Genomic DNA, 21,987 nt, shown 5'->3' with positions numbered 1-21,987 from the left:
TGGGAGAGTACAATACAACAAAATAAGCAGACATGTTCCCTGCCCATAACAAGCTCACTGTGAGCTTTGGTCCAGGAATGGTGGAAGGGGAGAGCAGTTTTGGGGTGTTAGGGTCAGAATAAGAGGACTGATATGAGATACTTGTACAAGATAAAATAGGAGGAAATTGGGTGACTTGGCAACTGTTTGCTAATTTAGGAGAATATTCTGAACAATTAACAAGATTTGTTCATGATGTGTTGCACAGTGTCATAAATACCAGGTGACGAGGTCATTGGAAAGAACTCTGAACAGAATCCAATCCAATCTGGTTCCGGACCCTTGAGCTGAAACCTGAATTAGACAAGACAGACAAGGATTCCATGAAAAATTCCCTCTGAAAGGAGATGGGCAATATTCTCTGGGGAGAGATGGTGACAAAGAGGCTGAGCAGTCCTGTCCACACATATCTATATCAGTGGGAAGAGAGAAGTTAACTGCAACCATGAGATAGAAAAATGGTTTTTTCTTTTTTTTTGTTGTGACTATGTTTGGAGAAGCAGCATGGCTTAGTGGAAAGAGCACGGGTTTGGGAATCAGAGGTCATGTGTTCTAATCCTGGCTCTGCTGCTTGTCAGCTGTGTGACCTTGGTCAAATCACTTAACTTCTCTGTGCCTCAGTTACCTCATCTGTAAAATGGGGATGAAGACTGTGAACCGTTGTATCTACCTCAACGCTTAGAACAGTGCTTGGCACATAGTAAGCACTTAAAGATTACCAACATTATATTATTAAGGCTTAATCTACATGTTTTTCAGGATGTGAATTGCATATTAATTGTCTCTGAGGGGAAAGCATATAGTAAACTTCCAGCTTACCGGGTAAATCTTCTGTAGGGAAATTGTTTCATGTCAAAAAGTTACCACTTTTTTCTTCAATTTCCTGTATTAAGGCCAGCAACACCCAAGAAATGACCCACCATTCCCTGCAGGTGTCACTTGAAAAATACAAACAGGTATGTGATGTTCATTGCAAGCTGGAGTGGAGGAGTTGGCTTGAGTTTGTACAGACAAGGTTCAGAATTCCCCAGTTCCTCCACCTGCTCCCAGTCCCCCCCCCAATGTTTGTGATCATGACAAACAGTGCTCTTGAACAAAGATTACGCTGAATCAAGTCATACTGTGAGCCAGAAATGGCTGGCATCCAAGAGGGCCTCCCCTAGACAATCCAGGCAACACCCAGGAGCCAACCAGCCCTGGGGTGAGGATTAAAATCATCATCAGAAAAGGCTGTTTCTTTTAAAAAAAATGTAAACTCGATTGCCAGGGAATAATATCTCCCCTTTTATCTTCATTCTAATGATCAAAAAGCAAATTTCGATTAGTTTCTAATTTACTTGCAAATTTTAATGACTACTTCTGATGTTATTCACTCATGCAATTTAATTGCCAACAATTGAAGTTGTTTCCTTTGCAATATACGTTTTGCTTTCTTCCTTCTCTCTTGGGGAATACTCATGTCACTGGGATGGTAAAAATGTATTGTTATTTTTTTCTCAGAAGTATCACCAAGTACTTGCCTAACTGGTCAAAAAAAACTTCCCCATGCTGCCTTTCCTAAGGCTTGTGGTGGAACGGAAGTCATATGTTATCAGGGCGCAAGCCAGAGTCTCAGATCCAATCTTCGTGTGGCATGCATGGCCAAAGGGTGGCTGCAATAGTGGAATGAATACCCATTTCATAGCTTGGAACCACAGTAATGATGCCATTAGCTTCATCCCCACAGCTTTTGCTGACAGAGTGGGCAGTCAGTGCTCACATGCTTTGCCCCTGGAATTTGGAAGAGGACTACCAGAGGAGGCAAGATGATAAACAATTCAATCAATCAATCAATTGCATATGTTTGACACTTACTGCATGCAGAGTATGTACCAAGCCCCTGGGAGGGTACAGTATAACTTAATTGGCAGATATATTCCCTCCCATGAGCTTACAGTTTAGAGGGGGGACAAGTATTAATATAAACAAATAAATTATGGATATGTATATAAGTGCTGTGAGGCTGAGGGAGGGGTGAATAAACGGTGAAAATCCAGGTGTGGGGTGGTGCAGAATGGAGTGGAAGAAGAGGAAATGAGGGCTTGGTCAGGGAAACCCTCTTAGAGCAGGTATGCCTTCAGTAAGGCTTCAAAGGTGGGGAGGGTGGCCATCAGTTCGCTATGAAGAGGGAGAGCCTTCCAGACCAGAGATAAAATAGGGGCAAGAGGTCAGTGGTTAGATTATATGATATAGAGGTATGGGGAGTAGGTTGGCAGTAGAGGAGTGAAGTGTGTGAGCTGGGTTGTAGTAAGAAAGTAGTGAGGTAAGGTAAGAGGGGTCAAGATGATTTAATGCTTTAAGGTTGATATTAAGGAGTTTCTGTTTGATGTGGAGGTGGATGGGCAACCACTGGAGGTTCTTGAGGAGTGGGGAAACATGGACTGAACGTTTTTGTAGAAAAATGATCCAGGCAGCAGTGTGAAATATGGACTGGAGTGAGCAGGGACAGGAGGTAGGGAGGTCAACAAAGAAAGCTGATGCAGTAGTTAAGGCATGATAGGATAAGTGCTTGGCATGGCTTAGTGGAAAGACCAAGGGCTTGGGAGTCAAAGGTCGTGGGTGCAAATCCCAGCTCCGCCACTTATCAGCTGTGTGACTTTGGGCAAGTCACTTGACTTCTCTGTGCTTAAATTCCCTCATCTGTAAAAGGGGGATTAAGACTGTGAGCCCCACGTGGGACAAACTGATTACCGTGTATCTATCCCGGCGTTTAGAACAGTGCTTGGCACATAGTAAGCACTTAACAAAATACCATCATCATTATTATTATTAACATGGTAGAAATTTGGATGGGAAATAAAAGTTAGATTTGTGATGTTGTGAAGGTTAAACTGACAGGATTTAGTGACAGATTGAATATGTGGGTCGAATGAGAGAGATGAGTCAAGGATAACGCCAAGGTTACAGGCTTATGAGACAGGAAGGGTGGTGGTGCTCTTTACAGTGATGGAAAAGTCAAGGGGAGGACAGGGTTTGGGTGGGAAGATAGAGAGTTGTGTTTCAGACATGCTATATTTGAGTGGCCAGTGAGACATGAAGTAGGAATGTCCTGAAGGCAAGAGGAAATATTAGACTGCAGAGAAGGAGAAAGATCAGGGCTGAAGATGTAGATTTGGGACTCATTACCACAGAGTTGTAGTTGAAGCTATGGGGACAAATGAGTGGGTGTGGAGTGGGTGTAGGGAGTGGGTGCAGATGGACTTCCAAAATTAGGGAATGGGAGGCAAAGAAGGAGGTTGTGAGACTGAGACTGAGAAGCCAGAGAGATAGGAGGAGAACCAGGAGACGACAGGGTCAGTGAAGCCAAGGTGGGATATTTTTCCAGGAGAAAAAAAGGGGTGGGGGTGGGGTGTCAATTTTTTCTCCCCTGCTGGCATTCCTGTAGCTGCATTCCTGTTCTGTTATTGTGTGGGGTTCTGGGCATAAGCAGGGATCCTCTTTCCCCACTGGAGCTCCATGGGGAGTAGTCATGTCCCCACTTTGCCACTGCCACATTCATCATCATCATCAATCGTATTTATTGAGCGCTTACTATGCGCAGAGCACTGTACTAAGCGCTTGGGAAGTACGAATTGGCAACATATAGAGACAGTCCCTACCCAACAGTGGGCTCACAGTCTAAAAGGGGGAGACAGAGAACAAAACCAAACATACTAACAAAATAAAATAAATAGAATAGATATGTACAAATGAAATAGAGTAAAAAAATATGTATAAACATATATACATATATACAGGTGCTGTGGGGAAGGGAAGGAGGTAAGATGGGGGGGATGGAGAGGGGGACGAGGGGGAGAGGAAGGAAGGGGCTCAGTCTGGGAAGGCCTCCTGGAGTGGCCTGGGACAATTTGGGGTGCAGTGAGTCATGCTCCAGATTTATTGCTGTGCTTTCCCCAAGGAATTAACTGTGAAGGTGCTGCCATTGTAAGATGAAGGTCTGCCTGATAATGGTGACACAGCAGTAATGGCTGAAAAAGGTCTTTCCCATAACGTTACTCATGGCATTATTATGTTGCTTTGTATGCAAACACTGCCTTCCATTTCAGACGTTCTATGACCTAGTGGAAAAAGCACGGACCCTGGGAGTCAGAGGACCTGTGTTCTAGTCTTAACTATACCTCAGTTTCCTCTCTTGTGAAGTGGAGATTCAACACATGTTCTGTCTCCAATTAGACTGTGAACAACATGTAGGGCAGGGACTGTGTCTGGCCTATTATCTTGCATCTACCCCAATGTTTGATAGCAAGTACTTAATTGATTCTACAGTGATTAGTTAATAATAATCATCATCATTATCATATGGAATATGGGGAATGTCAGATTTGCCCTCAGAGTGGCTTTTTGCCTGAAGCCATTATAGATCATCTAGAAATGAAAATCCGGGAGTGCAGAGCCAAAGGCTCCTTCCTAGTGAAAGAAGAAAGTTTCTTGGAGATGAGGAAGTTCCAGGCACCCCTCCCAATTTTAATTACCCACTGTACATCACACCTAATCTGTAAGCAAATGGTTCAGGAGGAAAAGCTGCCCTAGAGGAAGAAGAGATTCATGCCTACTTTTTATGTTCTTTATCATAAAATACATTATCTTCATCCCCTTCTCTCTTTTTCAACCCCTCCAAATTACACCAAGAAATGCTTGATCTAAGATCACATGAAAATTTTCAATTAAACCGTGGTTGACCTAAAGACCTTCAAAGTATACCTCTTATTAAATTCTTGTTTGATGGTAGGACTGCATGTCAGATAGATGGCTATTGATTATACCTTTAAAGATTTCCGCTAATGTGACAAAATGCCACGTTTCAAAACCAGGGAAATTCAAGAATTGGCAGATCCTAAATCAGAATTATCGATCCTTGAACACGAAAACACCTGCAAAGCATAATTTTGGCACTTACCTTAACCCTATCCCAACCTTCACCTTTCAGTAATGTTTCTCCACAGTTTTCTATAGTCAGTTTTTCACCACAGCCTGCTTTCTCTGGCTCCTGACTCCTGTTTCTCCATATGTAAGATTCCTTTAGTAGCCTATTGCAGGTTTCAAAAAAGCTGCCCTACCAGGATGTTCTTTCTTATATCTATCCTAAATGCTTCAACTTACCATCCAGACCCATTTCCTCTTGCTCTGTGGTGTTGAGCATCTCGTTATAATACCACATTTGATACTCCTTCCAGTATTTGAAAGTTATTATAAACTCAGTCCTCAGGCTTCACTTCTCCACAATAAATAATCCCAAATCTTTCTCTCTTTCCTTGTAGGTCCCATTTTTATGATCTATTAATTATCTTTATGGTTCTCCTCTAAATGCCTTCCAAGAGTAGCTGGACCCACAGCTGCCTCTAGATTTATAATCTTCTGCTGGAGAGTCAATGAAGACTTTAGTCTGACGGTTGGGATACCTCAGCCAATGGCCAACTTTCTAGCCCTTCAGTTTGCCCTATTTGTATGAGGAAGAGAACTGGGCCATCTGTAGGAAAATTACTGCTGCATCAAGTCAGCAAAAGCAACAATCCCATATTACATCAGTCCTAGAGGAAAGGTAATGTTGATGTAGATGACAGGGTCTATTTTCTAGCTGCTTGTGGATCTATTTTCTAGCTGCTTGTGAGGGAATTCTTGTAAACCCTTTCAAAATCTCCTTACATAAAAAGTTAGTATTTATCAGTAGTAATCATTAATGCTTTATAAAGTAATAAAACCAATTTGTTTCCTAATCCTAATTTAACTATCAGTGAGCAAATATATAGACAGTTTATTACTACTTAGGTCTAATCAGACTTCACACAGAGCCAGAAGTGAGCGAGTTTCAATAGCATGAAATTGTTCTTATTAGTCAACCCCTCCCTACCCCTATTCTGTAATGATTTGTAAAGGATATTTTTTTCTATATGGTATTATAAGCGCTTACTATGTGTCAAGCACTGCTCTAAGCACTGGGGTAGATACAAGCTAAGCAAGTCAAACACGGTCCATGTCCCACATGGGCTTCACAATCTAAGTAGGAGGGAGAACAGGTATTCAATAACCATTTTACAGATGAGGAAATTGAAGTTCAAAGAAGTTAAGTGACTTGCCCAAGGCCACACAGCAAGCAAGCGGCACAGCTTGGATGAGACCCTAGGTACTCAGACTTTCAGGCACCTGCTTTTTCCATTAGCACCATGCTCATTAAAGCCACTTGGTTCATCTGATCAGGTACCCCTCATCTATGAGGTTGAGTACATACCTCAAATTGTAGTTTCCAAGTGCTTAGTACAGTGCTCTGCCCACAGTAAGCACTCAATAAATACGATTGAATGAATGAAATGAACAATGAGGTCTTAAGGATTGCAGAAATTTCCGACATAACCCAACTTTACTAGGTTGGTAGTGGGAATAATGACACATGTATCAGATACATTCCTGTATGGCAAGTTAAAATGAGGCAACCATTCACAACTATTCTCTATCTGGCCTTGTGGAAAGAGCCTGGGACTGAGAAGACTTGGGTTCTACTCCTGGCTAGGCCAGCTCTGTGACCACGAGCAAGTCACTTAGCTACTCTGTGCCTCACAACAGATAAAATACCTACTCTCCCTGTCTCTTAGCTTGTGGGCCTTCTGTGGGATAGGGACTGTGTCCATTTGGATTATCTTGAATTGACCCCCGGAGGTAGCACATAGCTCGTTGTGGAAAGAGAAGTGTCTGTTTATTGTTATATTGTACTCTCCCAAGCGCTTAGTAGAGGGCTTTGCACATTCATTCATTCATTCAATCGTATTTATCGAGTGCTTACTGTGTTCCCAGCACTGTACTAAGCGCTAGGGAAGTACAAGTTGGCAACAGCTTGTTGTTGCCTTATTGCACACAATTTCTTATTGCACACAATAAGTGCTCAATAAATACAATTAAATAAATGAATGAATGAATGTAGTGCTTAATAAATGCCAACATTATGATGAATATATGCTTATATACCCTCTTCCTTTTTGAAGATGACAGTCCTGGCAGTTGAGCTCTCATCTATGTGTGTAAATTTGTTGGAAAACAATGATGTGTGATTTCTTTAAATCTTTAAATCTTTTCATTTGCCCTCCCTGGACCTGTGTGGCCCTCTTTCAGTTCACACTAGAGTAACCACTTGGGAATCCTGCCCTCAATCCTTTCTCTTTCTACAGTGTACCCAGTAAACTGGTGTTGTGATGAGTGGGCCTTACTTCTATGCTGGCGAGCTGGCTGCATTCCAGAACCAATCTCATTGTTGGTGATCCTGTTCCACCATTTAATGGTGATTATGGTTCCTAGGTAGCCATGTGAAATTGCACTAGTGGCTAAATATATCTTCTGCGGTAGCTCTCGTACTCACAGTAATGAAGAACTTTGGAGACAAGCCCTGCAGCCTTACAGTCCTTCAATTTGGTGTGAATCTTGATGCCTTATTGTTGCCAAAGTCTATCTTCAATCTCCTAAAAATTACGCTGGCTGTAGTTTTGTGTTCTAATTCTTGGTCTGTCCATACCACATTGCACTCACTTAGGGAGCAGAATTCAGTGACAATAATAAGTTGCTACGTTGCTGGTGTATGCTGTTCTATAACTGCTTTTCCTAAGGTTTACAGTCCATATTTATTTGCTGGCTCTGTGAAATGATTATAATCATCAGCATGCATTTTTATGCTTGGGCCTCAAGAGCACAATCAAATGCATATGGCAATTTCTATAGCCCACCACTTGTCTTCTGGGTGACCTTGGGCAAGTCACTTAATTCCTCTGTGCCTCAATTACCTCTTCTGTAAAATGGAGATTAAGACTGGGAGCCCCACGAGGGACATGGACTGGGTCCAACCTGATTAGCTTGCATCCTTGCATCAACCCTAGAGTTTAGCACAGTGCCTGCCACATAGTAAGAGCTTAAAAAATAACAAAAAAAAGGAAAAAGGAGGAGGGCGAACTACTATTGAATTCCCATTTTACAGCTGAGGAAGCTGAGGCCCAGAGAAGTTAAGTGACTTACCCCAAGGTCACGCTGCAAGCAGCGGCAGTTTGGATTAGAATTCAGGTCCTTTAACTCCCAGATCTGTGTGCATTCCACTGGGCCATGCTGCTTCCCCTGGGAGAGTACTTGAGGGAGTACAGCAGAAGCAAGACACATAGACAAGCAGTGTGGCTCAGTGGAAAGAGCATGAGTTTGGGAGAGGTCATGGGTTCTAATCCCAACTCTGCCACTTATCAGCTGTGTAACTTTGGGCAATTCACTTAACTTCTCTGTGCCTCAGTTACCTCACCTGTAAAATGGGGATTAAGACTGTGAGCCTCACGTGGGACAACTTGATAACCTTGTATCCTCCCCAGCGCTTAGAACAGTGCTTTGCACATAGTAAGCGCTTAACAAATGCTATTATTATTATTATTATTGTTGTTATTATATTCCTTATCCTCAAGAAGCCACAATCTAATTGGGAAGACAGACAGGCAACTTGTTTTACAAATTGCATGTGTAGGAGATCATGACAGGAAATAGTTCAAGTTTATTAGGAGGAAATAGCGAATAAGTAATTGAATTATGAATGAATACATTATTCTCCCCCGTACACTCTAAGCTCCTTGTGGGAAGATATCATGTTTACCCACTCTACTATGTTGCACTTTCTCAAACATGGAGTACAATGGTTTACACACAGTAAGCAAGCACTTCATACATAGCACTGATTGATTGATCAGAATAGGTATATTCATATATGTATATAGATATGTAATATACATATGTGCAGAGTATAGACAGAAAATGAAATACAGAATTGTTGAGGGTGGCCATTGCATTGATGTTGTAAACTAATTGGGGAAAGTGGGGTGGGGGGGTTGAGGAGGACTTTGAAGACAAGGACAGCTGCCACCTTGTGGATTGGTGTGGATGAGGGTGTTCCAGACTGAATTTAGGACGGCCAAATATGGGACAGGCAGAAATAAAGATGTGAACATATTTTCAGAAGGCTACTGTTCAATTTCCCTAGCTCTACACCTCCAGGGCCTGCTGCTGGGAATGAGGCTAACCCCACAGAGACCACCAGTCTTTTGACCCCATGCAATTTTCTCAAGTCATTATGTCCTCTTCCCTTGAGGACTAAATTTATGCCCGCAAAGCCACCCATTCTTCTGAACTCTACTCATATGCTCCCCGGTTCCTTCATCATTCTCATACCACTAACCCACAGCCCTGGATCACTTCCACAGTTTGCTTCCTTTGTTCTTGTGCATAAGCTGCAGAGCACTGCTGGTAGAAATCCAGGTATTAGGCTGACCTCGTCCACTACAAGTTCATCCTTCCCTCCTTTAGCTCCACCCTCTCCTCTGCCTGGAAACATTATTTCTCCATCCCTATCGACTCCCATGCCCATTGCCCTCACTAGTTGTTTCAGATGTTTAACTTTCTCCTCAAAGGACCTGCTCTCTCAGCTCCCCCAGTTTTGTCCCTAATGACCTGGCCTCAGACTTCATTGAGAAAAGTAAAACTATCAGGCATGATCTCCTTAAAATCTCCCCTGCTCCTCTCCAGTCCCTCCCTTCACCTGCTCCCTCTTCAACTCTTCTCCTTCCCAAATAATATTACCTGCTTCCTCTAAAAATCTACCCCCTCCACCTTCGACCCCATTCCTCTGCAGTTATCAAAGTGATTTCCCCTCTCTCATTTCTTCCCTGACCACCACCTTTAAATGTTCACCCTCCAGGGGCTTTTTCCCAACTGCTATCAAACATTCTCACATCTCCCCTATCCTCCTTGACCTTATGTCTCCCTCCAGTAATCACACCATCTCCCTCCTACCATTCCCCTCCAAAATTCTTGAGCAAGTTGTCTACGACACACTGCTGTCTCAAGTTTCTCTCCTACCATTCTCCCTTTGACCCCCCTCTAATCAATCAATCAATCAATCATATTTATTGAGCACTTACTGTGTGCAGAGCACTGTGCTAAGCACACACTGCTAAGCACTTGGGAAGTACAAGTTGGCAACATATAGAAACAGTCCCTACCCAACAGTGGGCTCACAGTCTAGAAGGGGAGACAGAGAACAAATCCAAACATATTAACAAAATAAAATAAATAGAATAGATATGTACAAGTAAAATAAATAAATAGAGTAATAAATATGTAGAAACATATACATATATACAGGTGCTGTGGGGAAGGGAAGGAGGTAAGATGGGGGACGGAGAGGGAGATGAGGGGGAGAGGAAGGAGGTGGCTCAGTCTGGGAAGGCCTCCTGGAGGAGGTGAGCTCTCAGTAGGGCCTTGAAGGGAGGAAGAGAGCTATCTTGGCGGATGTTGGGAGGGAGGGCATTCCTGGCCAGGGGGATGACGTGGGCCGGGGGTCGACAGCGGGACAGGCGAGAACGAGGCACGGTGAGGTGATTAGCGGCAGAGGAGTGGAGGGTGCGGGCTGAGCTGTAGAAGGAGAGAAGGGAAGTGAGGTAGGAGGGAGCCAGGTGATGGAGAGCCTTGAAGCCCAGGGTGAGGAGTTTCTGCCTGATGCGCAGATTGATTGGTAGCCAGTGGAGATTTTTGAGGAGGGGAGTAACATGACCAGAGCGTTTCTGGACAAAGACAATCCAGGCAGCAGCATGAAGTATGGATTGAAGCTGGGAGAGACACGAGGATGGGAGATCAGAGAGAAGGCTGATGCAGTAGTCCAGACGGGATATGATGAGAGTTTGAACAAGCAGGGTAGCGATTTGGATGGAGAGGAGAGGGCGGATCCTGGCAATTTTGCGGAGCTGAGACCGGCAGGTTTTGGTGACAGCTTGGATGTGAGGGGTGAATGAGAGACCGGAGTCGAGGATGACACCAGGGTTGCGGGCTTGTGAGACAGGAAGGATGGTAGTGCCGTCAACAGTGATGGGAAAGTCAGGGAGAGGGCAGGGTTTGGGAGGGAAGACAAGGAGTTTAGTCTTGGACATGTTGAGTTCTAGGTAGCGGGCAGACATCCAGATGGAGATGTCCTGAAGGCAGGATGAGATGCGAGCCTGGAGGGAGGGGGAGAGAGCGGGGGTAGAGATGTAGATCTGGGTGTCATCAGCGTAGAGATGATAGTTGAAGCCGTGGGAGTGAATGAGGTCACCAAGGGAGTGAGTGTAGATCGAGAACAGAAGGGGACCAAAAACTGAACCTTGGGGTACCCCCACAGTAAGGGGATGAGAGGGGGAGGAGGAGCCTGCAAAAGAGACTGAGAATGAACGACCGGAGAGATAAGAGGAGAACCAGGAGAGGACAGCGTCTGTGAAGCCAAGGTTCGATAACGTGTTGAGGAGAAGGTGGTGGACCACAGTGTCGAAGGCAGCTAAGAGGTCGAGAACGATTAAGATAATGAGCCGTTGGATTTGTCAAGCAGGAGGTCACTGGTGACCTTTGAGAGGGCAGTTTCCGTGGAATGTAGTGTTCGGAAGCCAGACTGGAGAGGGTCTTGGAGAGAGTTGTTGTTGAGGAATTCGAGGCAGCACGTGTAGACAACTCGTTCAAGGAGTTTGGAAAGGAATGGTAGGAGGGAGATGTGGCGATAACTAGAAGGTGAGGTGGGGTCAAGAGAGGGGTTTTTTTTTAGGATTGGAGAGACATGGGCATGTTTGAAGGCAGAAGGGAAGGAACCAGTGGAGAGTGAGCGGTTGAAGATGGAAGTTAAGGAGGGGAGAAGGGACGGAGCAAGAGATTTCATGAGGTGAGAGGGAATGGGGCCAGAAGCACAGGTGGCCGGAGTAGCACTTGAGAGGAGGGAGGAGAGCTCCTCTGAGGATACTGCTGGGAAGGATGGAAGAGTAGTAGAGAATGTTGAGAGCCGGGGGGTTGGAGAAGCGGGGGGGAGTGACTTTGGGGAGGTCGGACCTGATGGATTTAATTTTATTAATGAAGTAGGAGGTCAGATCGTTGGGTGTGAGGGAAGGAGGAGGGGGAGGGACCGGGGGCCTGAGAAGGGAGTTGAAAGTACGGATGAGCTGACGGGGATGATGAGCTTGGGTGTCAATAAGGGAGGAGAAATAGTTTTGTCTGGCAGAGGACAGGGCTGAGTTAAGGCAGGAAAGGATAAACTTGAAGTGAACGAGGTTGGCATGGTGTTTAGACTTTCGCCAGCAGCGTTCAGCAGCTCGAGCATAAGAGCGAAGGAGGCAGAGAGTGGCAGTGATCCAGGGCTGTGGGTTAGTGGTACGAGAGCAGTGAAGGGAAAGGGAAGCAAGTGAGTCTAGCTGAGTAGAAAGGGTACAGTTGAGAGCCGTAATCTGATCATCTAGAATTGGGTAGAGAGGAGAGGGAGGCGAGGTGGGGTGTGTGGCGCTCAGAAAGATGGATGGGGTCAAGAGAGCGGAGATCTTTGTGAGGGAATAATTTGGATTTACAGGGTAAGGGAGTGTGAGTGAGGAGGCAAGTGAGAAGATTATGATCAGAGAGAGGGATTTCAGAGTTGGTGAGGGTGGACACAGTGCAGCGGTAGGAGATGATGAGGTAGAGGGTATGACCAAGTTGGTGAGTGGGTGAGGTGGGGTGGAGCAAGTCTAATCTTTCTTCTGCTCCCTCCGCACAACACACTGCCCTCTTAAAGGTCAACAATGATCTCCTTCTTGCCAAATCCAACACTTTCTACTCAGTGTTAATCCTCCTCAACCTCTCAGCTGCCTTCGTCACTACTGACCACCCCCTTCTCCTGAAAACAATATCTAACCTAGTCTTCACTGACACCATCCTCTCCTGTTTCTCCTCCTATCTCTCTGGCTGTTCATTCTCAGTGGCTCTCACAGGCTCCTCCTCTCTCTCCCTTTAACTGGGGGAGTACCTCAAGGCTCAGTTCTGGGTCCTCTTCCATTGTCCTTCTACACCCACTAAGAGCATAAGGCTAAGATTTTCCAGTTCTGCAGTAGTCCCCTTGATCCTTTTGGTAGGGCACTGTAAGGAGCCCACAACAAGCTGCCTTGTTAGTGACTGTAGTTAGTAGACTGATGAGCTCTACTTGTGGGCAGATGATTGCTGGCCCGTCGGGGCGGAACATGCAAGGAGGTGTGGCTTTCTCTCCCTTTCTACCCAGTAACAGGCCTGATCCAATCAATTACTGCATGTAGAACCATAGCTGTGACGTCTAAGACAGATAAAAGGCATAGAACAGACAAACGGGAAGGATAGCAGAAGCAAGAACATATAAGAGGGATGCAGACGCACAGAGGGAAACACCTGGAACAGACGCATGCAAGAGAGAAGCAGGAAGGAAGGACTCAAAAGCAGGAGAAAGCAACAGCACTTAGAAGCAGAAAGAAGAAACATTGGCAAAACTGGCTCCTTTGACCAGCAGACTGGTATTGGACCCTTGGTGAAGTGAATGAGTGTATGTGTATCATTCCCTTGCACATTGGTAAAAACTAAGTAAAAAAACTTTCCAGGTGTTCAGAGGTGTGGTTTGGCTCTGTGTCACCGAGGCTTCCCTGGTCCAGGAAGGTCCTGGTTCATTGATTCATTCAATCGTATTTATTGAGCGCTTACTGTGTGCAGAACACTGTACTGAGCGCTTGGGAAGTACAAGTTGGCAACATATAGAGACGGTCCCTACCCAGCAGTGAGCTCACAGTCTAGAAGGGGGAGACAGAGAAAAAAGCAAAACATATTAACAAAATAAAATAGAATAAATATGTACAAATATTTGGGGGTAGGAGGTAAGGCACGGGGGATGGGGAGGGGGAGGAGGGGGAGAGGAATTAGGGGGCTCAGTCTGGAAAGGCCTCCTGGAGGAGGTGTGCTCTCAGTAGGGCCTTGAAGGGAGGAAGAGAGCTGGCTTGACAGATGTACAGAGGGAGGGCATTCCAGGGGGATGACGTGGGCCGGGGGTCGACAGCGGGACAGGTGAGAATGAGGCACGGTGAGGAGATTAGCGTCAGAGGAGTGGAGGGTGCGAGCTAGGCTGTAGAAGGAGAGAAGGGAGGTGAGGTAGGAGGGGGCGAGGTGATGGAGAGCCTTGAAGCCCAGGTTGAGGAGTTTCTGCCTGATGGTTGGTATGAGCTTTGTCTGGGGGGGGGGCGGGGTTTGTGACAGGCACCACCCTGACTTTTTTTTTAATTCAAAAGATATTCTTACTACTGAATTTACTGCCTTATGCTGGGCCATATGGGTAAATTCAGGATTTGGATCAATCAATGTATTTATTGAGTGCTTACTGTGTGCAGAGTACTATATCAAACACTTGGGAGAGTACAGTATTACAGAGTTGGGAGTTACATTCCCAGCTCACAAGGAGTTCACAGTCTATGGGGGGAGTTCTGGATGTTCTGCACAAAAATAAATTTTCATGGAAATTCCTTGAGGGATGAGAAGGACAGACAGTGTAACTAGCCAGTCCTTATTTAGCCCTGGAGTTAGTTCAGGACATAAGACAATGCCCTGAGAATCAGGAGATTTGGGTCTAGTTTAATGCCTGTACCTGGCTGATGAGTGAAGACTACACATGTACTTTTTAACATGACTCACCCCTGTCTACCTTCTTGGTTATTATACTCCAGGCCCCAGGGGGATCATGCCTGCTTAGGAGGAGAGAGTGCAAGAAACACTGATCAAGTCACTAGTACTATCATCAATTCCTCTGCACAGATTCTTCCTCTTGAAGTCTCAGAACTGAGGCTTATTTGTTGTTCCTGTTGTGAGACTCCATTACCAGCGTGGCTTCTTCTTTTTCTCTGAGAACATTTCTTTCCTGGCCTTTGACAAGGTCTTGAAGACAGAGCAGTTACTTTTCTCACAAACATCGCAATATAAAAGTAGCTTTTGTGCTTGGCTTGGCGTAGCTGTTCATATGAACATGGGCCCCATATCACAGTGCCTGACAAATTCAGCTGGCCTTAAATGCAACTGGCCCAGTGTTGTATCTTACTGTTTCTGCACAATCAGCTGGGCTGGCTTTCTGCATTTTCTCCTTCCCTCTCCTTGGCCCAAATACTGATAATAATTATGGCATTTAAGGGATTACTATGTGCCAGACACCTTACTAAGTGCTGGGGTAGAGACAAGTTAATCGGGTTGGATACAGTCCTTGTCCTGCGATGGGCTCACAGTCTTAATCCCCATTTTACAGATGAGGTAACTGAGGCCCAGGGAAGTTAAGTGACCTGTCCAAGATCACACAGCAGACAAGTGGTAAAGCTGGGATTAGAACCCAGGTCCTTCTGACTCCCAGCTCCATGCTCTATTCACTATGCCATGCTGCCCTAGCCACAACAAAAACACATCCTCAGAGTTCCAGAGTAGGAACCCCATACAACCTCCCTATGACACAAGTACTCCCATTCTTCCCTCATTATTGGATGATCCCCCAGTTCCACCCCTTAGCCTTGGTCTTTTCTGTAAACTGAGGAAGTTTTCACTTGTCAAAAGGGAAATCCTGAAGCTAACTTGAGAGAGGAATTCAGACTAAAAAACTAGGCAACCCTGAATTCAATCAATCTGCCAATTAATCACTGAGAATTCCCTTTAATTTATAGAGAGAAAGCCCTCAAGGTGATGACCAGAGGTTTCAGTCCTTTTCATTTCCTTCCTGCTATGCACCTATGGCTATCATTACATTTGCTGCCTTTTCAGAAGAACTCTTTATGAAACTATAAACCAAAGACATTTTATATTAAAAAGGGACAATTTACTGAGAGTATTTAATTCTGTGCACTACCAAGCAACTATTACCAGTGTATTATGTCTCAACAACTTTTGAGAAGAGGAAGGATGAATGGAAATGTAAAACGTTCGTGAAGATTTTTGTTGTGTGACAGATACTTCTGACATTCTCTGCAGGGCTATTCTAACGCTGGAAAGAAATACTCTTCTGTTTTTTGTGTGAAGGATATACATGTTGAGCTGATGGCTTTCTATTTGCCTCTAAGGTGAAAACAGAACCTTGGTTTAATGCAACATAACACCATGAAACAACTCTAGAAATAGGAATTCTAATGAAAAATCAGGCAGATACTCTCAAGAACTCCAGTCCTTATTTTGTGCTGTTTGTATCTGCTTTCTTTGTAACTTTTATATCTTCTCAAGCCAGAACTAATCCCTGCAAGTATATCTTACATCTGTTTGGATTCTTTTAAACATTTTTTTTATTGTTGTACTACTGTTGTCCTGTAACGTCAGGCTTACAGGACCTTTTCATCTCTTCATGCCAAATTTCTAAATAAAACCTCACTACATCTCCATAAGGAAGGAAAGGATCATTATCTATTTTACTAGTGACTAAAAAGAATCAAATAAGTGACTTTCCCAAGGTCACAAGTCGGTCGATGACTGCAACAAAATGGAACCACAGTCCTTCCTTCCTATCCATCCAAACGTTAACGTGTGTGTGTGTGTGTGTGTGTGCGTGTGTGTGTGTGTTATATATACTTTGGGCTAGAAGATGATGTTTCTAATGGTGAGATCTAGTTAATGTGTTTGGGTGTACTATATACATATACATACACTATACTATATATACAAACTCCCTTCAAAGCCTTACTGAGATCTTACCTCCTCCAGGAGGCCTTCCCAGACTGAGCCCCCCTCTTTTCCTCTCCTCCTCCTGCCCTACCCCCTTCCCTCCCCACAGCACTTGTGTATATTTGTACATATTTATTACTCTATTCATTTTATTAATGGTGTGTGTGTGTGTGTGTGTGTGTGTGTGTATAGCTGTAATTCTATTTATTCCGATGGTATTGACACATGTCTACTTGTTGTGCTGTCTCTCCCCCTTCTAGACTGTGAGCCCATTGTTGGGTAGGGACTGTCTCTATGTTCCCGATATGTACTTCCCAAGCACTTAGTACAGTGCTCTGCACACAGTAAGCACTCAGTAAATACGATTGAATGAATGAATTTATTCAAAGTGTGACTGACCATCCTTTCTGCATCTTGTATGTGAAAGGATTGCTTTGTGGGCTGCATATTTTTCCCCAAAGTACCTGCTGTTGTTTGCATCAAGATCATCCACATATTCAACCCACATATTAAATCCATCAGTAAATTCTGTCGGTTCAACCTTCACAACACCACTAAAATCCACCCTTTACTTTCCATCCAAGCTGCTACCATGTTAAACCAATCACTTATAATAATAATAATAATGGTATTTGTTAAGCACTTACTATGTGCCAACCACTGTTCTAAGCGCTGGGGGGGATACAAGGTGATCAGATTTTCCTACGTGGGGCTCACAATCTTAATCCCCCTTTTACAGATGAGGTAACCGAGGAACAGAGAAGTTAAGTGACTTGCCCAAAGTCACACAGCCGATAAGTGGCAGAGTGGGTATTAGAACCCATGATCTCTGCCTCCCAAGCCTGTGCTCTTTCCACTGAGCCACACTACTTCCACTTTGATTACTCTATCAGCCGCCATGCTGACCTCCTTGCCTCTTGTCTCTTGCCACTCCGGTGTATACTTCACTCTGTTGCCTGGATCATTTTTCTCAAAAAAGTTCAGTCCGTGTTTCCTCTCCTCAAGAAACTCCAGTGATTGCCCATCCATTTTTGTATCAAATGAATTCTCACCATTTGCTTTAAAACACTCAATCACCTTGCTCTCTCCTACCTCACCTTGCTAGAATCCACCCTACTACAACCCAGCCCACACAATTCACTCCTCTAATGCTAACCTTCTCACTGAACCTTGATCTTGTTTATAATAATGTTGGTATTTAAGTGCTTACTATGTGCCAGGAACTGTTCTAAGGGCTGGAGTAGATGCGAGGTAATCATATTGTCCCACATGGGGTTCACAGTCTTCATCCCCATTTTAGAGAGGAGGTAACTGAGGCCCAGGGAAGTTAAGTCACTTGCCTAAAGTCACACAGCTGATAAGCAGTAGAGTCCTGACTCTGTCTCAAACCCATGACCTCTGACTCCAAAGCTGTTGCCACTAAGCCATGCTTATTTCACCATTGATATCTCACCCACATCCTGCCTCTGTTCTAGAATGTCCTCCCACATCATAACTTACAGAAAATTCTTTCCCCACTTCAAAGTGTTATCAAAGGTGCATTACCATAGACGGTGTTCAACACTTATTAGAGTAATGGCGAAACAGGATTAATCCCCCAAAATGACTGAGGCCCCTCGCTTGCCTCTATCAGGGCTATCTAGCTTTTCTAGGTGGATGGATGCTTTACCTTATTTTAAAAATTTATTGAGGAATGATTTTTATGTAACATCACCTCTGGGACTGTAGCACATGCCAATGCATTAATAATGTTCCTCAGGACAAGCCATTTAAACAGGCCTTAGGCTACCCCGTTAGACAGGATGAATTAGCCTCAGCCTACCCTATTTTTCAAAGAGAGAGAGAGAGACCCTGTATCAGCACAAAGTAGCATTATCCCTCTTCAACCTGTTATATGAGAGTCTGAATATTTATTCTTCTGAAATATGTAATTCTAGTCCAAGAGAAGTATTGAATCCTAAACATGCATCATTATCCAAGCACTGACAACTATGGCAGAAGAAGAGATAAAGCTTCTAGTCTCCTTTTCTTAAAAGTACTGAAATTAAACTAATTAGATGGCACAGGGGTTTAGCTAGCACACTGACAGGCAGGTGACAGAGATTAGAATGCTTACCTATTTCATAAATCTCTCCTTATAAGAACCTTAGAGCCTTTTTACAAACAGTCTCATCAATCCTCAGGATGTCCTTCTCCACAGCCTCACGGCAAGGGGCAGATGTTACAAGAAAGAGGGATCTGGAGATGCAGAGCCAGTGCTGATAATTGCAGGATGATTTGAGGAGCATGATCACACTTGTCGGGGTCCTGTCCCTCCACCTGATCAGCCTAAGGATGGGGAGGTGGGACAGAAAAGTTTGGCTCCCAAGGAGATGATGGCAGCCGCAGCAGAGATTGTTGTTTCCAATGAAGAAAAGGAAGAGGAAGAGTTCTTTTCCAGTAGCTGTTGTAGCAACCACCACCACTGTTACCGCTGCCCTTGCTGCTGCCACTGGACCAATTCTTGCATCTGGGAAAAGGCCTTTTTGAAACAGTTGGATAGAGGTATTTCTGCCAGCATGGGGATTCCTGGTCCTAAGGACCAGCTTTGGCTCAAGCTGGAGGCTGGGTGGCCAGATGCTTCCTACTGTGCCTCACTGGCTATCACTGCTACTAACTGTGGTGTTTGCTATGGGCTAAGTACTGAAGTAAGTTCAATACAATTAGGTCAGACATAGTCTCTGTCCCACCTGGGGCTTGTCATCTCATCATCTAAAGGGGAGGGAAAACAGGTATTGGATCCCCATTTTACAAATGAGGAAACTGAGGCACAAATTAGTTAAATGACAAATGACTTGCCCAAGGTCTCACAACAGGAAAGGTAGAAGTCAGGATTAAAACTCAGGTCTACTGATCCCAGGCCTATGCTCTTTCCACTAGAACATGCTGCTGCTTCTGCTGTAAATAATAATAATATTAATAATAGCATTTATTAAGTGTTATGTGTGAAGCACTGCTCTAAGCTCTGGGGTGGATACAAGGTGATCAGGTTGTCCTACGTAGGACTCAGTCAATCCTCATTTTACAGATGAGGTAACTGAGGCACAGAGAAATTAATTGAGTTTCCCAAAATCACACATCTGACAAATGGCGGAGCCGGGATTAGAACCCATGACCTCTGACTCCCAAGCCCATGCTCTTTCCACTGAGCCATGCTGCTTCTCTAAATATCGCCAGTAGCGGCAGGGATCATTGGGAGGCAGAGGTTGGATATAAGTGGCAATGGTAGAGGCTCTTTGGTTTTCTCTTTTTACTTCTTACTCTTCCTTTCCCCACTTTCTCTTGATACAAGATGGGTTTGCAGCTTGTCAATCTGTGACTCCTCTGACAAATGAAATGCTTCTAGGAAATTTCTGTTGTGCTAATTTTTCCAATTAAATAATTGGAATAATAATAAAATAATAAATAAATAAATAAATAATAATAAAATAATCCGCTCTCTCATTCACCCCTCACATCCAAGCCGTCACCAAAACCTGCCGGTCTCAGCTCCGCAACATTGCCAAGATCCGCCCTTTCCTCTCCATCCAAACCGCTACCCTGCTAATTCAAGCTCTCATCCTATCCCGTCTGGACTACTGCACTAGCCTTCTCTCTGATCTCCCATCCTCGTGTCTCTCTCCACTTCAATCCATACTTCATGCTGCTGCCCGGATTATCTTTGTCCAGAAACGCTCTGGACATATCACTCCCCTCCTCAAAAACCTCCAATGGCTACCGATCAATCTGCGCATCAGGCAGAAGCTCCTCACCCTGGGCTTCAAGGCTCTCCATCACCTCGCCCCCTCCTACCTCACCTCCCTTCTCTCCTTCTACTGCCCAGCCCGCACCCTCCGCTCCTCCACCACTAATCTCCTCACTGTACCTCGCTCTCGCCTGTCCCGCCATCGACCCCCGGCCCACGTCATCCCCCGGGCCTGGAATGCCCTCCCTCTGCCCATCCGCCAAGCTAGCTCTCTTCCTCCCTTCAAGGCCCTGCTGAGAGCTCACCTCCTCCAGGAGGCCTTCCCAGATTGAGCCCCTTCTTTCCTCTCCCCCTCGTCCCCCTCTCCATCCCCCCGCCTTACCGCCTTCCCCTCCCCACAGCACCTGTATATATGTATATATGGTTGTACATATTTATTACTCTGTTTATTTATTTATTTATTTATTTTACTTGTGCATTTCTATCCTACTTATTTTATTTTGTTGGTATGTTTGGTTCTGTTCTCTGTCTCCCCCTTTTAGACTGTGAGCCCACTATCAGGTAGGGACTGTCTCTATGTGATGCCAATTTGTACTTCCCAAGCGCTTAGTACAGTGCTCTGCACATAGTAAGCGCTCAATAAATACGATTGATTGATTGATTGATTGATTGGTTATGATATTCCCCTTCCATGCCCTCCTTTTATTGATACCCGTTGAATGTTCTCCACAATTGATTGGTGGGAAAACTGCCTCTTGAATCCTATTACCAGAGGTAAAATTCCCTCTGGTTAGAGAAGCAGCATGGTATAGTGGATAGAGCATGGGCCTGAGAGTCAGAAGCTCATGGTTTCTAATGCTGGCTCTGCCACTTTCTGCTGTGTGAACTTAAGCAAGTTACTTAAATTCTCTGTGCCTGTCACCTCATCTGTTAAAATGGGGATTGAGATTTTGTGCCCCACGTGGGACAAATGACTGTGTCCAACGCAATTTGCTTGTATCCAGCCCAGCACTTAGTACAGTGCCTGGCACATAGTGCTTAAAATACCATTATCATTATAATTATTATCATTTTGAATGTAGGAGATATTATCCACCATAGCCTATCTTGCTTCTCAAGCCAGCAGACACACTTTCCTAGGTTTCCTGATTACTAGTCTCATGCTTTTTCCCGAAATCAGAACAGAAACTACAAGAGGTGGGAAGGGGGACAGAGGAGCAGTTTGGACGTGACCGAGAGGATGTCTGATCCATGCTATGTTTGCTGCCACTTTTCTCGACCAGCTCTGTCTCCAGCCCCATGGGCTACAAGAGGAGGAGAGGAGTGGGCCCAAAATTTGGGCGGGGTCTTCCCTCCATTTGAGGGCCCCTATGATGCTCCTCATGTGAAGAGAATAAAGTGCCCAGGGAAATGTGTAATAATAATAATAATTGCATTTGTTAAGCACTTACTATGTGCAAAGCACTGTTCTAAGCGCTGGGGGGATACAAAGTGATCAGGTTATCCCACGTGGGCCTCACAGTCTTAATCCCCATTTTACAGATGAGGTAACTGAGGCACAGAGAAGTGAAGTGACTTGCCCAAGGTCATACAGCTGACGCGGCAGAGGAGAATTAGAGCCCATGACCTCGGACTCCCAAGCCCGGGTTCTTTCCACTGAGCCACGCTGCTTCTCTATGGTGCACCACTCTGAACCCTCAACCACCTGACCCCAGCCTGGCTTT

General features: G+C 44.7%; 1 pseudogene; it reads right to left on the bottom strand.

Annotated features, from left to right (window-relative positions):
- Positions 1-271: 271 nt before the first annotated feature.
- LOC119921348 overlaps positions 272-21,987 on the bottom strand; it is a 37,706-nt pseudogene continuing 15,990 nt past the window's right edge.

Source organism: Tachyglossus aculeatus, assembly GCF_015852505.1.
Source record: "Tachyglossus aculeatus isolate mTacAcu1 chromosome 12 unlocalized genomic scaffold, mTacAcu1.pri SUPER_6_unloc_2, whole genome shotgun sequence".
Lineage (NCBI taxonomy): Eukaryota > Metazoa > Chordata > Mammalia > Monotremata > Tachyglossidae > Tachyglossus > Tachyglossus aculeatus.
The sequence above is the reverse complement of the archived record's forward strand: the minus strand, read 5'-3'. Positions and strand labels throughout refer to the sequence as shown.